Below are 14,399 nucleotides of genomic sequence, written 5' to 3'. Positions count from 1 at the left end.
TAGAGATGCCAGGGAGATAAAATGTAAAATAGATGCATTAATTATGAGCAGGCATGTTTACTAGCCTGCAGTTCTAACAAATGTTCACCTGCATTCTACCTCTTTATGTTCATTCTTCTATTTTAGAAATTTGTATTTGAAGGAATCTCAGAAAAACAACCAATAAAATGATTTTTATAGCTATTGGTGAAAGGAAATTGCTGGTGGCACATAAATTAGGCCTGAACCCCATATTTCATTAATTAATGTGGTAAGTTTGTCAGTGATGGTTTGAGTGTGCCTTATTCAAGTATGAGTTAGACTTTTCAGGATCTTGCTGGACTAATTTATTTAGTCTTCATAGATTTTTGAGAGCCAATATTAGCTGTGTACTGAGTTAGCTTCCAGGTTCATGAGATTCTTCCACCTCAGCCTCCCAAGTAGGCTGGGACTACAGGTGTGCACCACCATGTCTGGCTATTTTTTGTACTTTTTGGTAAAGGCAGGGTTTCATTATGTTTCCCAGACTGGTTTTCCAGCTAGCTTCTAGGATAATGAATAAGAAAAAAGCAAAACAAATCAGACCTCAAGCCAATGATATAAAATCAGATATTAGAGAAAATAGCTAGAATATAAGAAATTGAAGTCACACTGTTTTATAAAGTGCTGTGGAAATGTAAGGGAAAAAGGCTGAAGCCCCACGAGACAAATCAGGTTTTTCTACCTTCCCGAGTATCCTACTGTGGGTTAAAACATGACAAAATCAAGAGTGTTCAAATAAGAAAAGTAAAATTGTATGAAATAAGAAAAACTGTCAGAACACTTTTTCAGCATATAAACACTTAAAGGGCATTATCATAGAGTCTGTATTTGATAGCCAAAGTCAAAATGTTACTTTATATTTTCAACAAATAATATCAAACCATTTATAATTGTAATATCAAGGTTAATTATGTTGTGCTTCACGGGAAGGACAGCTGTTCAATCAAAATGATGTATGTTGATATTTATAACTGATAACTCCTGAATGTGATCTTGATTACAGAATGGTTCTAGGTGAGTTTAATTTACAAACCCTAGCCTCATAGTTCAATCTAGTTACTTTTTGGAATACTAGGCATTTTATAGGAAGTATGATAGAAAAATAAAATAATGTATGTGGCACTTTACTTCTAGTTAGGCCCACAGAAAGTCCCAAGGTAAAAGATTGTCATAAGTTGATATTCTTTCTCAGACACAATAGCTGTGATAACGTGTAGGTGCCCTGGCTCTGCTGATCTTCCCTTGTTTGTTACTTGAATCATTTACATGCAGAAAATGCCCAGGATTCCTGATGGCTCTTAAACCATCCTTAACAAAGGTAGGTGCACTCTACAGCAGGGGTCCCTGACCCCTGGTTAGCAACCAGACAGCACAGCAGGAGGTAGCCACAGGCAAGCGAGATAAGCTTCACTTGTATTTCTTTTCTTTTTTTTTTTTTTTTTTTTTTTTTTAGGAAGGGTCTCACACTGTTGCCCAGGCTGGAGTGCAGTGGCAGGATCTCAGCTCCCTGCAACCTCTGCCTCCTGGGTTCAAGAGATTCTTCCACCTCAGCCTCCCAAGTAGCTGGGACTACAAATGTGCACCACCACACCTGGCTATTTTTTTTTTTTTTTTTTTTTTTTTGGTAAAGACGGGTTTTCACCGTGTTTCCCAGGCTGGTCTCGAACTCCTGGACTCAAGCAATCTGCCCACCTCATCCTCCCAAAGTGCTGGGATTGCAGGAATGAGTTACAGCACCTGGCCAAAGTTTCATCTATATTTACAGTGGCTCCTCATCGCTTACATTACTGCTTGAGCTCTTCCTCCTGTCAGACCAGCAGTGACTTTAGATTCTCATAGGAGCACAAACCCTATTATAAACTGCACATGTGAGGAATCTAGGTTGTGTGCTCCCTATGAGAATCTAATTCCTGATGATCCATTGCCCCCAGATGGTACTGTCTACTTGCAGGAAAACAACTCAGGGCTCCTACTCATTCTACATTATGATGAGTTGTATAATTATTTCATTACATATTACTATGTAGTAATAATAGAAATAAAGTGCATAATACATGTAATGTGCTTGAATCATCCTGAAACCATCCTCCCACCCCAGTCCATGGAAAAATTGCCTTCCATGAAACAAATCTCTGGAGCCAGAAAGGTTGGGAACCACTGCTTTACAGCATCACCATCCCTTGACTGACAGTGACTTTTCTAAGGAATCCTGTGATTTAGAGTAGGGCTAGCTTACCATGTGACTTTGACTCAGAGCCATCACAATAAAGATGGAATTTCTTAATAACTTACTTTTTCCTAATATCTAATTAGAGCAGAGAGGGGCATGGCTCCATGACTTAAATTTAAGAAAAATGTTTTTGTAATACTAGAAATTTAAAGGTTTCAATACTTAAATTATTCTGCCAGTACAATATTACCTTACACAAGAGTGTATATTAATACTATTTTAACATCTTAATGTCATTATGTTATTTCACTATGTTTTAAAAGGCAAAATAGTCCTATTTGTTGAGAAAATATATTTAAAGAGTAGGCTTTAACATTGTCACCTGAAAGTTAGGTCATCACAATGAAAACTTCAACAATATTCACGAACTTACTTGATATGGATTAATATTTAGTTATAAGCTGTTTCTAAAATGTATGTGATTTTTTTTTCATTTCGGGAATGAATAATAAGTGTTAAATTTGAATAAAACACACAGTGGCTGCTACTGGATGACTAGTTAAGTAGCATAATTTTTACAAAGGTAGTTTCAGAAAAGGACATTACTAGGACTAATGGCAGAAATGCAGAACTCCAAAAGATTTAAAGGCATCAAAAATAATGAAATTTCCCAAGAAGAGCAGTTAAGAAAATGTGTAACCTAGTACTACTATTAATGTTAGATGCCTTTATATGCCTAAGATGTTTTGATATTTTAAATATGCAAAATGCAACGTGATTTACTTGATTTACTGTTGATATTATTATCATGTTGTATATGTTTAAGATAAGAAATATTAGAAAAAGATATAAGTGATTTTTTTATTTTAGATGTAAACAGAAAATATCATTGGGTGTGTGTGCATGTGACTGTGTCTTATTTTTCCTTTGTGTATGAATTTTGTTTCTACTTTGCCTCTTCCTTTGACTTCTGCATCTCTAACTAGAAATAAAAATCTTAGATTATGACATAAATTATTATGAGACTTCTTATTTGGTCTTTCATTTTTTAAATTATTATTATAATTTGAACTCCTGCAGCTCATTTGCTTGGTGAGGTTTTTGCTAAGATGAACATCATCACACTTGGTAAAAATCACAATTATTAAAAGTTGATGTGTTCCAAAAGCAATAGAAATATATGTTACTTGTCTTTGTTATTATTGATGTTGCTGCAATTGGAATTGAGAGGTAGGTATAACAATTATTAAAAGAGATGCCACTTCTGTGTGGATAAAATTTGTCTTGCAAAAGTGTTGCTCTAAGATAAAATAATACTAAACTGTGCAAAAATGTGTCTTCCAGAATCTTCTATATTTCATTTCTTTTATTACTTTTATTCATTTCTAAAACGAAGATCAGCTATGTGTTTTAATTTTATGATGCTTTAGTTTATCAAGCATAATATAAATTCCAAATGTTTACTAATAATATTAATATGGACCTTGCAAAGATGAAAATAGTTTAGATCATATATTGCTATAACACTATCAGCCAGTTTTATGTTGCAATGAAATGATCTTTCTGGTATGTTGCCTGGGAAGTGAACTCTCTTTTATATCATCTCAATTTAGATTTCTACCCCCCTCCTTCTCTTTGAAATGCATTTTATATCAGAAACAAATAAATAGCAATGATCTGTGCTTTTGTTGTGCATGCAAATTTTATATGTGACACAAAGAAGAAATAATTCTAATGATTCCTCACAATATATGCACAGAGACACAAATACCAACAACATTTTTTAACCTGTAGTAGTGAGTCACAGAGAAATCATTGGAAGAGTAAAGGTTAGCTCGAAAAAAGAAAGAAGAAAGAAAGAAAAAGAAAGAAAGAGAGAGAGAAGAAAGAAAGAAAAAGAAAGAAAGAAAGAAAGAAAGAAAGAAAGAAAGAAAGAAAGAAAGAAAGAAAGAAAGAAAGAAAGAAAGAAAGAAAGAAAGAAAGAAAGAAAGAAAGAAAGAAAGAAACAAGAAAGAAGCAGGAAGGAAGGAAGGAAGGAAGGAAGGAAGGAAGGAAGGAAGGAAGGAAGGAAGGAAGGAAGGAAGGAAGGAAGGAAGGAAGGAAGGAAGGAAGGAACTGTAATGCAGCAAATAACTTTACACTAATGGTAGGAAGGAAAAGGGAAAATACTTGCTGCGCATTTATTGTATGACAGATTCCCAAACATCAATGTTAAGAGGTCTGCAATGGAGGAAAGAGGAAGTCTGGTGAAAGGTAATCGTTTAAGTGACAAATTAAAGCCCTGTAGCTGTAGAAAATATAGTTACAGCACTTTAAAAGTGTAAAAAATAATAAACATACAAAATCAGAATTTTGGAGGAGGGGAAGTAAAAGAAAGTATCAATACATAGATTGTTCTTTTATAGCAGGAAGTTAATATTGGAATTATTGGAAATGTTGGTAATACTGGAAATGTTGGAAGCACTTAGTGAAAAGACAAACTACAATCATTCCAATCTTTGAGATATTTCAGGCACCCATCTACCCTCATTATTTTATTATTTTATTTTTATGTAGTTATTTTTTTGAGACGGAGTCTCACTCTGTCACCCAGACTGGAGTCTTGGCTCACTGCAGCCTCCGCCTCTTGGGTTCCAGCAATTCTCCTGCCTCAGCCTCCCGAGTAGCTGACATTACAGGCACATGCCACCACGCTTGGCTAATTTTTGTATTTTTAGTAAAGACGGGGTGTAGCCATGGTGACCAGGCTGGTCTCGAACTCCTGACCTCAGGTGTCCACCCACCTCAGCCTCCCAAAGTGCAGGGATTACAGGCATAAGCCACCACAATTGGCCTCTACCCTCATTACTGATGGTAGCAGTGGGCTGTCTGGAGTGGTCAACACACCAGCTGCAGCGCGAAAGTGGGGAAGTGTAGCCAGTGGTGGCAGGAGTGGCTGCAGGAGGAGCAGTGGCAGCCATGGGACCCCTGTGCCCTGCATCCTCTGTGCCCCATGTCCCCGAGGCAGCCAACTCTGCCACCCTCATCCTGGCATGGAGGGGCTGTAGGTCCTGTGGACTGGAGTGGAAGCTGCTGGTGCTTTTTCTGGGCCAGCCCATTGCTGCCAATGGACCAATCTGCACACACTTCCTTCCCTCTGAAGCCCATGAAAGCACCGTACTCAGCAAGACTCCAGGAAAACACTGGATGACCAGCTGCAGAGAGGAGCGACCTTCGCTGCTGAGAGCTGAACACTTGTGGGAACACCCTGACTCCTGAGAGGAACAGCCCTACTGCAGGTCTTCTCTCAGCTGTTCTATCACTCAATAATGTTCCTCTTCGTCTTGCTCACCCTCCACTTGTCTGCAAACCTCATTCTCCTAGATCCAGTACATGAACTCAGGACCGCAGAATGGCGGGGCCAAAAGTGCTGTAACACAAACAGGGCTGAAACACAGGTCTTGCTCGCCACGTTGTGGGCAAAAAGAAGGACTGAAGAGAGGAAGAAAAGAAAAGAAAGAAAGAAAAAGAGAAAGAAAGAGAGAGGAAGGGAAGAAGGAAGGAAGGAAGGGAGGGAGGGAGGGAGGGAGGGAGGGGGGAGGGAAAGAAAGGGAGAGCTGTGGCTCTTCAGGGAGCCCAGACCTAGGAGCTCCCTGAACCAGGGCTGTGACACTCTCTTTAGGGCTCAGCAGTTCCTGGCGTCTCCAAGATTCTGGGCACCACCGGGTTCTCTGGTGTCAGCTGTGGAAGCTCCTTATGGTATGCTTGGCCCAGGGGCAGCCTCACAAGGAGCCCGCACTGCAGCCAACATGCCTGAGAGCATACAAGAGCTTTAAATTCTTGGAGCAGGATATTTTTTGTTGCTTAGAGAACCCGTCTCTGCTTCTTCAACTTGATGTCATTCTGAGCATTTTCAAACTACTAGAAAGTTTCAGTATGCTGTGGTAGAAAGTGGATTTCAGAGGCCTTAATGAAAATCACAAGAGATGATCCCTGAAAATGTAGTTTAAATATCAAAGTATTGTAGAATAATATTTAAGAACTATTGATAGCTGAGTGAGAAAACCTACACCAAGCTAGGAAAGAAGGGTAGGAAAAACTATATGACTAAACAAACGTTAGAAAAATGCTTTGTCCTAATAATATAAAAAATGAAAAAATTACATCAAGATACAATAAGAACAAAGAAACAAGACATGAGAGAAACTTTCTAGCAGTATGCTTGAATATTTAATGTATATTCAACGAATACGTCTTCAAACACTTTTAACTTACATTATTTCACTTAATACTTTTTAAGGTGCTTCCAAATTGGAAGAAGTTCAGCAAAAAGTACTGACTGACTGATAGGATGAAGCCTGCAGAGTAGATTAACAAGGAATTATCTGGAAATGACTTGGAAACTGGATCTTGCCTGTGTGATTCTGAAAGAGAGCAAGAATGATGGTAGAACCTTTTGATACCTTCCTGTTCATCTTCATGATTTTGCCCACACATCCCTACTCACTACTTTTTCTGAGACACAGTAGCTCTTCTTTATTCTGCTCTCTTGTTTTTTTGAATGTTTAAATATTATTTACTATTATCTTAGATAATTTTTTTTCTTTTTCTCATAAGTGCTTGGCCTATGATCTTTTGGCATCCAGAGGCCTGACATATGTAAGTGGAATATAAGTGATATCCAGAAAGTGGCTGCATGGAAAGGATATACACTGTTGACCAAGTGTCTACAATCTGATCATTTCATGGCCAATAGGGACAGGGAATTACTAGGAAGGCCGTAAGTGCCACGGGCCTACCCTAAGGAGCAATATTCTTTGATTTATTCAGGTTTTTTTAATGAGAAAGATTTAAAATGATTGCGAGAATTTTATACTTTTTCTACTTCTTAGAAAAGTAGATGTCCTTATTTCTGTCTGTAAGAGAAGAAACGAGGAGCGTGGGCTGTCAGAGGGAAATTTTCAAGGTAATAAAAATTTTAAGTGTGAAAATCCTGCTTTCTATCAATGTTTTCAGACCTACCTCATTAGATGACCTAATGCTATTTCATTTTAACTACTTGGTTTCTTTTGACTAATAATATTACAAGCTCATTTCAAGTAAAGATAACGTCTTAGACATCTTGTTTCTATTACACTGCCTATACGGCAAAGAAAATGAGGTGGATTCTCAAAGAAAATCTATAAGTGGTTGTTTTAATGAATTGGCAAAACTGAAGGATCTATACATAACCAAAGCACTCCAAAAGCAAACTTGTAATCAGTTATTTTTGTCTTCTGTTTTATTTTAAAACCTTCCTTATAGTAACAATAAAAAAGAAAGACAAAATTAAAGGAACTCTACATTTGAGCCAGACTGGAGGAAGTAAAATTAAATGAGTTAAAAATTAGAACTGAATTTTATATGTTCAAATCTGTTTATCCTAGTAACCAGTAGCCTCTGATAAAGAGGACATTAATTAGATGAGTATATATGTTATTTTTGATATATTAAGCTTAGAGATTCAAGAAATTTAATATGAAGAATTATTGATAAAGTTGATCAGCACAATTATTTATATTTAAATCATTTCCCCAACTCACCATAAGGTTCAGAAAATAATGACACATTTTAGCTAAATTTCAATGCAAGATAAAAAAAGAAGATAGAATTTATCATCAAAAATCAATTGGCAACAGCTAGATGAACACCAGCAATCCGGTTTTGGGGAGTAATAAACAAGGCTGTATAAAAAAATGAATCATGTCAGATTAATCTAATTTCTTTATATGTCATAGTGACTTAGGAGAGAAAGGCAAAGCAATAGATTAAATATATCTTGATGTTAACAAGATTTTCAATGCCGTTCCATTTAACACCATCAATCACTAACAAATAAGGAAAAATGTGGCCAAGCCTGTATTTATTATATGGGTAAGCAGATATTTGAAAAGCCTTTGATGTAATGTCAATGGTAGCAATGGTGGGACGTGGGGTCACACCAGTCCCTACCCCATTCTGTGATGGTCTAACATGAAGCAGCAGTTACTTATATAAATCAGTTGATTTGTCAATGGATCATATTTTCCTTATGTTGACAGAAGATACCAGACATTTTTGCTTCAATATGGCTTTACAAATTTTAGAAATAATAGATTTTTTCCTTAATTTCCTCAACTATAAAATGAGGATATTACTAGAACCTACTCAAATAAGTGTAATAATTAAATAACAATCTAGAATGCTTGTCACAATGTTTGGCATATAGTAAAACTGTAATCAATGATACAATTTACAATTAATATTACTATCATTTCCATGAGTTTATTACTCAGATGTTTTGAAACATGCCAGTTATTTTCTAGATATTGTGTGGCATATTCTCATACTTCATTCACTGGCCACCTGATGTGAGATGGTTTGATTTTATATAGTCTGGCAAATTTAGAGAGTGGAAAAACCTCAGCATAAATATATTACAAATACTAGCTCAGATTAAATTTATTAATTTAAAATAAATTATCCCTGCTTATTTATCAAAACTAAAATGTAGCAAAGAATCACTTAGAATTACAATTTTATGAACAATTACTAAGAAAATTATGTATAGCTACTCGTTCCCATTTCTGAGAAGGGTGAACATATCTATCTCTTCCTCCACTTATCAAAATTGTTCCACAAATTTTTGTTTCTAGATATTCACGCATCCTATCAATATTTAGTTTAATTTCCTTTAGGTAACCTGATAATCTACTAGTCCACACTCAAGGAATATTTTTCCAGCTTAAGCTCAATTTCAACTCTAATACTCCTTTGCAGATTCCCATAATACAATGAAATTATTCACAGGAGTAAAAATATTTAATATAGATTTATTTTTGTGGATATAATGTCCATTTTATTTGTTTTCCTATATAGATTCAAGACAAAATTGATATAAATTTAAATTTGTTTATAGATTCAGGAAAATAAAATATACAAAAGTACTTTCTAAATTCTCTGCAATGAATTTGTATCTTAATTTGGGCTGCCATAACAAAGTACTGCAGACTTGGTGGCTTATAAATAATAGAAATTTATTTCTCACAGTTGTGGAGGCTGGATGTTCAAGATCAAGATGCCAGCAGATTTCATGTTCATTGAGGTCCTCTTTCTCATATATAGCCATCTTTTCCCTCTAACCTTACATGGCAGAAAGGCTGAGGAGTCTTTCTTGGATCACTTTTATAAGGGCACTAATCCGGGTTGGGAGGGCTACACTCCCATAAGCTTATTATCTCCCAAAGGCTCCATATCCTAATACCATCACCTCAGGGGTTAGGATTTCAAAAAATGAAATTTTGGTAGGACACAAACATTTAGACCTTAGCATTTTCTAAGCCAGTTCTTTCCACTGAAGTTCTTTAAGTAATGCATCCCTGTTTCTGCAAAGAAATCCCTAATCAAGGATAAGAAACCAAGGATTTTGCTCTATATATGGGTATGTGTTCAGCTGCCTTATAATTTGAGACCCTACGTAAGTCTACTCCAACTCCTAAAATGAAATCCTCTTCCTGACTAGACCAAATTCTATCTTCTAATTTATTCCACTCTTTATGAGATTCTGTCAGCAAGAAATGCAGTTAGTTGCAATAACAGTTTGAATTATCAGAAACTTTCTCAACCTCAAAGCAAATCTCTTACCTTCATGAAAGCAAGGCCCATATAGGGGCATGAAGGATATTTAGAGGTATAAAAGATAAGAAACTGCTATGTCAGCAGATGGAAATGTTATTGCCACTTGTTCAGGTAGGGCTTAATTCCCAGTCCATTATATATATTCTTGGTCTGCTGAGCCATGACCGACCATATTTGGCTTTGGAGAGAATATTAATGCCAGTGAAGTTGAAAATATAATTAATAATAATATTATGACTTATTATGCTCTAATATTATTAGTATCCATTATGAAATCAGAGCAGTTTGAAAAGTTGTTGGAGAATTATAAACAAGGATTTTTGATACTTGGTAAAAATCTTTTACCAACAAAAATCAGTCATCACATTGATTGAAAAAAGCAAGTCACCTAGTCATCCTCAAAGTAAAAAGGCATGTGATTTCACCATGAGGACGTGGCAAGGATGTAGATGCAAAATTTCCAAACAAGAGAGTGAAGAATTGACACCAATAATTCAATTTCCTACGTAAGATTTGTTGACACTAAAGCTAACCAAAAGGTAAAAAAAAAAAAAAAAAAAAAAAAAAAAAAAAAAAAAGGCATTGAAAGATTCCACTTGGCATCATCTGTAGGGTTCTAGAATCACTTCCTCACCAACATTCTTGCTGGTTATCCGTATCTGTTCGCCCTTAATGAGACTCCAGCTGTAAACCTCCTGCCCACCACACTGACAGATGTTTTACAGTTGGATTAGTAAACTGCATAAATTAATTCTTACTCAAGTGTTAAGCACCTACTGAAACTTCTAATGGCTTGCTTAAAGATATTTGCATTTTACCCTACATACCGAATTGTTTACACTAAGTAAAGTGAGCTGAAAACAATTTTGGACTATTTACTTATAGTCTTGAAAAGTAATTAGTACCAGAGTATGTCTCCAGTTACCTTCTATTCAGGATGAATTTAATGAATTTCATTAACATCTACAGTGGGTCATGTATTTACTTACAATTCCTGGTCAACCACCTGTGTCTTCATCTTATTCTTTCCCATTGATATGAATTTGTTACAATAAAGTTACAGTCAATATCAGGGATTTTGCCAGCCCAAACATAATGATGTTGCCAAAAATGGCAGTCACTAAAATATAAGCTTGAATGTTAGATAGGTTTATTTCTTTTTTTCAGAAGATAATCCAGAGAAAAAGATGTAATTTTTGAACATACTGTTATATGACCATGAATAGTATAAAATTACTGAATTTTAATGCTAGAAATGACTTTAGAAATCAGTAGTTCCAAATCCCTTATTATTCAGATGAATAAAAAGAGTAAAGTTACTTGCCCAAACCTTTTCACAAATGACAGAGGCAGGCTTGACTCCAAATCATGTCCTCTTTCCATTAAGCCATGCTTATTACTCATGGATATGTCGGATAATCAGTAAAAGGTAACTCATTGATGGATAATTGCTATCTTTAAATCCTTACAATTATTGCAAAAAGAGAGCTCTCTGAAATAACCCTGGAATTGTAGCAATTTAAAGGAACAAAGTGGTAAACAAGCATTAAGTGTTTTCTCAAATGAAGAGCATGGTAAATGAATTGACTGTGAATCCAGTAACTTTATGTTGTAATCTCAGCCCAACTCCTGCCTTGGATGATCAACCTGGGTAATTTTCAGGCAGATATTCTCCATCCTGACTCCCCAGTGCAGCACCTAGTGGATAATAATCCACTTCACAATTCTCACAGAGCTGTTGTCAGGAACAGCTAATGATTGTAAAGCATTTTAGACAAATATGCCATATAAATGCTTCATAACCAATCTTGTATTCCCAGGGGATCTTTAATGTTTTGACCTAATAAGTACAATCCTTTAGCAAGTCATTCCACGACTACACTAAGGATGAAGCATTTGTGCTGAACATAATCAGTTTTTCCATTCCATAAGTTAAGAAAAGTACTTACTGCATATTTATATTATGTTTGTTTGTTCCTTGTCAAAATTCTAAGGGAATGTCGTCTTTAGGTTGAATAGTTGCTATTTAACTTGAAAAATAAATACTCACTATTGCATTTTGAAAACAAGCACAATGAGCATTCACAAAAATGGATATTTATTCAACTGTCCAGGGAGCTATTCATAGAAATGGAAAGCATAATGCAAGGTTTGATGCTCTAGGTATAGTTCAGCCAGCAGAGTTTCATTACAATAAAATCTTTTTCAAAAATCAGAATATGGTAGGAGAAATGAGCTATAAATGATTGGTATCATCCCTAAAGCACATAGTGGCCCTACTCTGTTATTTTGTAAGGCCAAAAGAAGCAGCTTAGAATTATATATATTTTTGTTCACCTTTAACCCCTTTTAGTAGGAGCTGTGCCAGGTCTGCTGGCTGAAACATTAGCCAAGTGAACCTACTGGCAGTTTGTCTATTTCTTCTCATTACACTAATATGGAAAATTAACTAGGAAGCATGCCTTCTCTCCCGTTAGACTAGTGGCACATTTATAAGGACATCATCGGGACTGTTCCTTTTATTCTATTCCCGGATTCTCTTATAGGTAGTTGCAGCTCTCTAACCACCTGTAATTTCTCTTCATTATCCTGCAATATGAGGCTATGGAGAGTCTTTTGTTGCAAGTGGCTATAGACATGGCTGTCATTTTGTCCATTATTAGGTCAGTGGTGTGAGTTTTGAGAACAAAGGCAATGAGCATAATAGTCGTTGGTATTAGAGATTAAAGTCACTAAATTATCACAGAGAATCCAGAGAGAGGAGAGATCATTGCCCTTGTTTTCACAGATACATGAACAGATACTGAATGACTTTTGCAAGGTCAAGAAAATCAGCAATATGTAGAGAGATTACACAACTTAAGTCCTTACAGCAGCAAATTTTGTAAGGATAAAAGTTGCAAGTCCTGTTCTTTTTCCTTTTTCCTTCACAAATCCCCTCAGGAAGAATGTGAACTGATTTATCTCCCCCTTTAACTTAAAGTTACATTTTCAATATTGACCACCTTCTTTCCTCTTTATAGGCTGATACTTTTTTTAAAAAATGAGAAAATATGCTTTTCCTTGAGCAACTTTCCTGGAAAGGGAGGATTTTACCTCCCACTATTATTTTTAAAATCTGCTAGGAAAGAAGTGACCTAGACTTAAACAATACTTTTCTGTTCTATTTCCTTTGTTCTGGAGTAAATGCATTTAATCTTTAACAGCAAGTATTTCATATGTTCCCCTTGAGCATGGACCACATATGTGGATAATAGGAAAGATGGGAGAGACTTCAAGCCTCTGCACCTCATCCTTGCTCATGATTTTCATGATGTTTTTATGGGTACACTATGCAGTGATGATAGTAATGAACCTTCAAATCACCACTTGACTTTGCCAGCCTGGATACCAAACCCACTTCATAGGACCTTGCTTCAGCTGCCTGGCACACTCTCCACATACCAACTGGCTTGGCTCACTCACTCATCGTCATGGAGTCTTTTCCCCTTTTTCACCTGCTGAATGAGGTTTGTCCTGACTGCCTTATTTAACACTGCAATGTCACCCTGCCTTCCCTCTACCAGGCCTCTTTAACCCCCTACACCATCATCATGCTCTAGAATTTATGACTTTCTAACATGGTGTATTATTTGCTTATTTATGTATCCTGCTTATATTTTATCCTCATTTCCTGTCACTGGAATTTAGTTCTATGAGGGTCAAGTTTCTTGTTTTGTTTGTTCATACATCCAAAAACCTTGCCAGTTTCTGGAACATAGCTGGTTCTCAATGAATATTTGCTAAAGGAAGAAGGAATTTGGGTCTGACTCTGTCACTTTTCTGTGATTTTCAGTGTGTTTTTTAACCTTTCTGGTTTGAAATCTCCTCGGATGTAAAATGTAATTATCTACCTAAGACTGCTATTACATAAGACAATCTGCAAAATAGTGCCTAAATTTTATATATTTATTTTTGTCATTTGTGATCAAATATATAAAATTTAAATAGTTCAGGAACAAAAAGGTGTGCAGTCGAAATTTTTCCTTCCACTCGTGTGAGAGACATATAAACATATTTTTATCTATTACTTCTAGAGCTGATTTACTTTAATAGATGAGGAAATATACCTATGTAATATTTTTGTACATGTAAAACTGAGCATTTTATACACCCAGGCTTGCACTTCTTGATGTTTTTTATTTTTAAATTTTGCACTTAACAATATATCTTAGAGATGACTTCTTAAAGCTTTTTAAAGAGCATCTTTATTTATTATGAAATAATACATATAAAGAAAAATATAAATAAAATATTAAGATTAATAAAACATATACCTAAGACTTGCCACACAGAGTAAGAAATGCAACATTATTAATATAATTAAAGTCCTCTGAGTATCTTTCTTTGAATGCAAATCTCATAAGGCATTCCTCCCTCCTCCACGAGGGGAAATCAAAGACTCTCCTAAATTTTATGTTCTTATTTCCCTGCTTTTTTGCGTAGTTCTATTATGTTTGTATAATCTTTAAAACTATGTTGATGTTTTTGAACTTTATGTGAAATTATATAGGATATATACTCATCTTTGATT

The sequence above is a fragment of the Rhinopithecus roxellana genome, chromosome 17, assembly GCF_007565055.1.
Source record: "Rhinopithecus roxellana isolate Shanxi Qingling chromosome 17, ASM756505v1, whole genome shotgun sequence".
NCBI lineage: Eukaryota > Metazoa > Chordata > Mammalia > Primates > Cercopithecidae > Rhinopithecus > Rhinopithecus roxellana.
The sequence above is the reverse complement of the archived record's forward strand: the minus strand, read 5'-3'. Positions refer to the sequence as shown.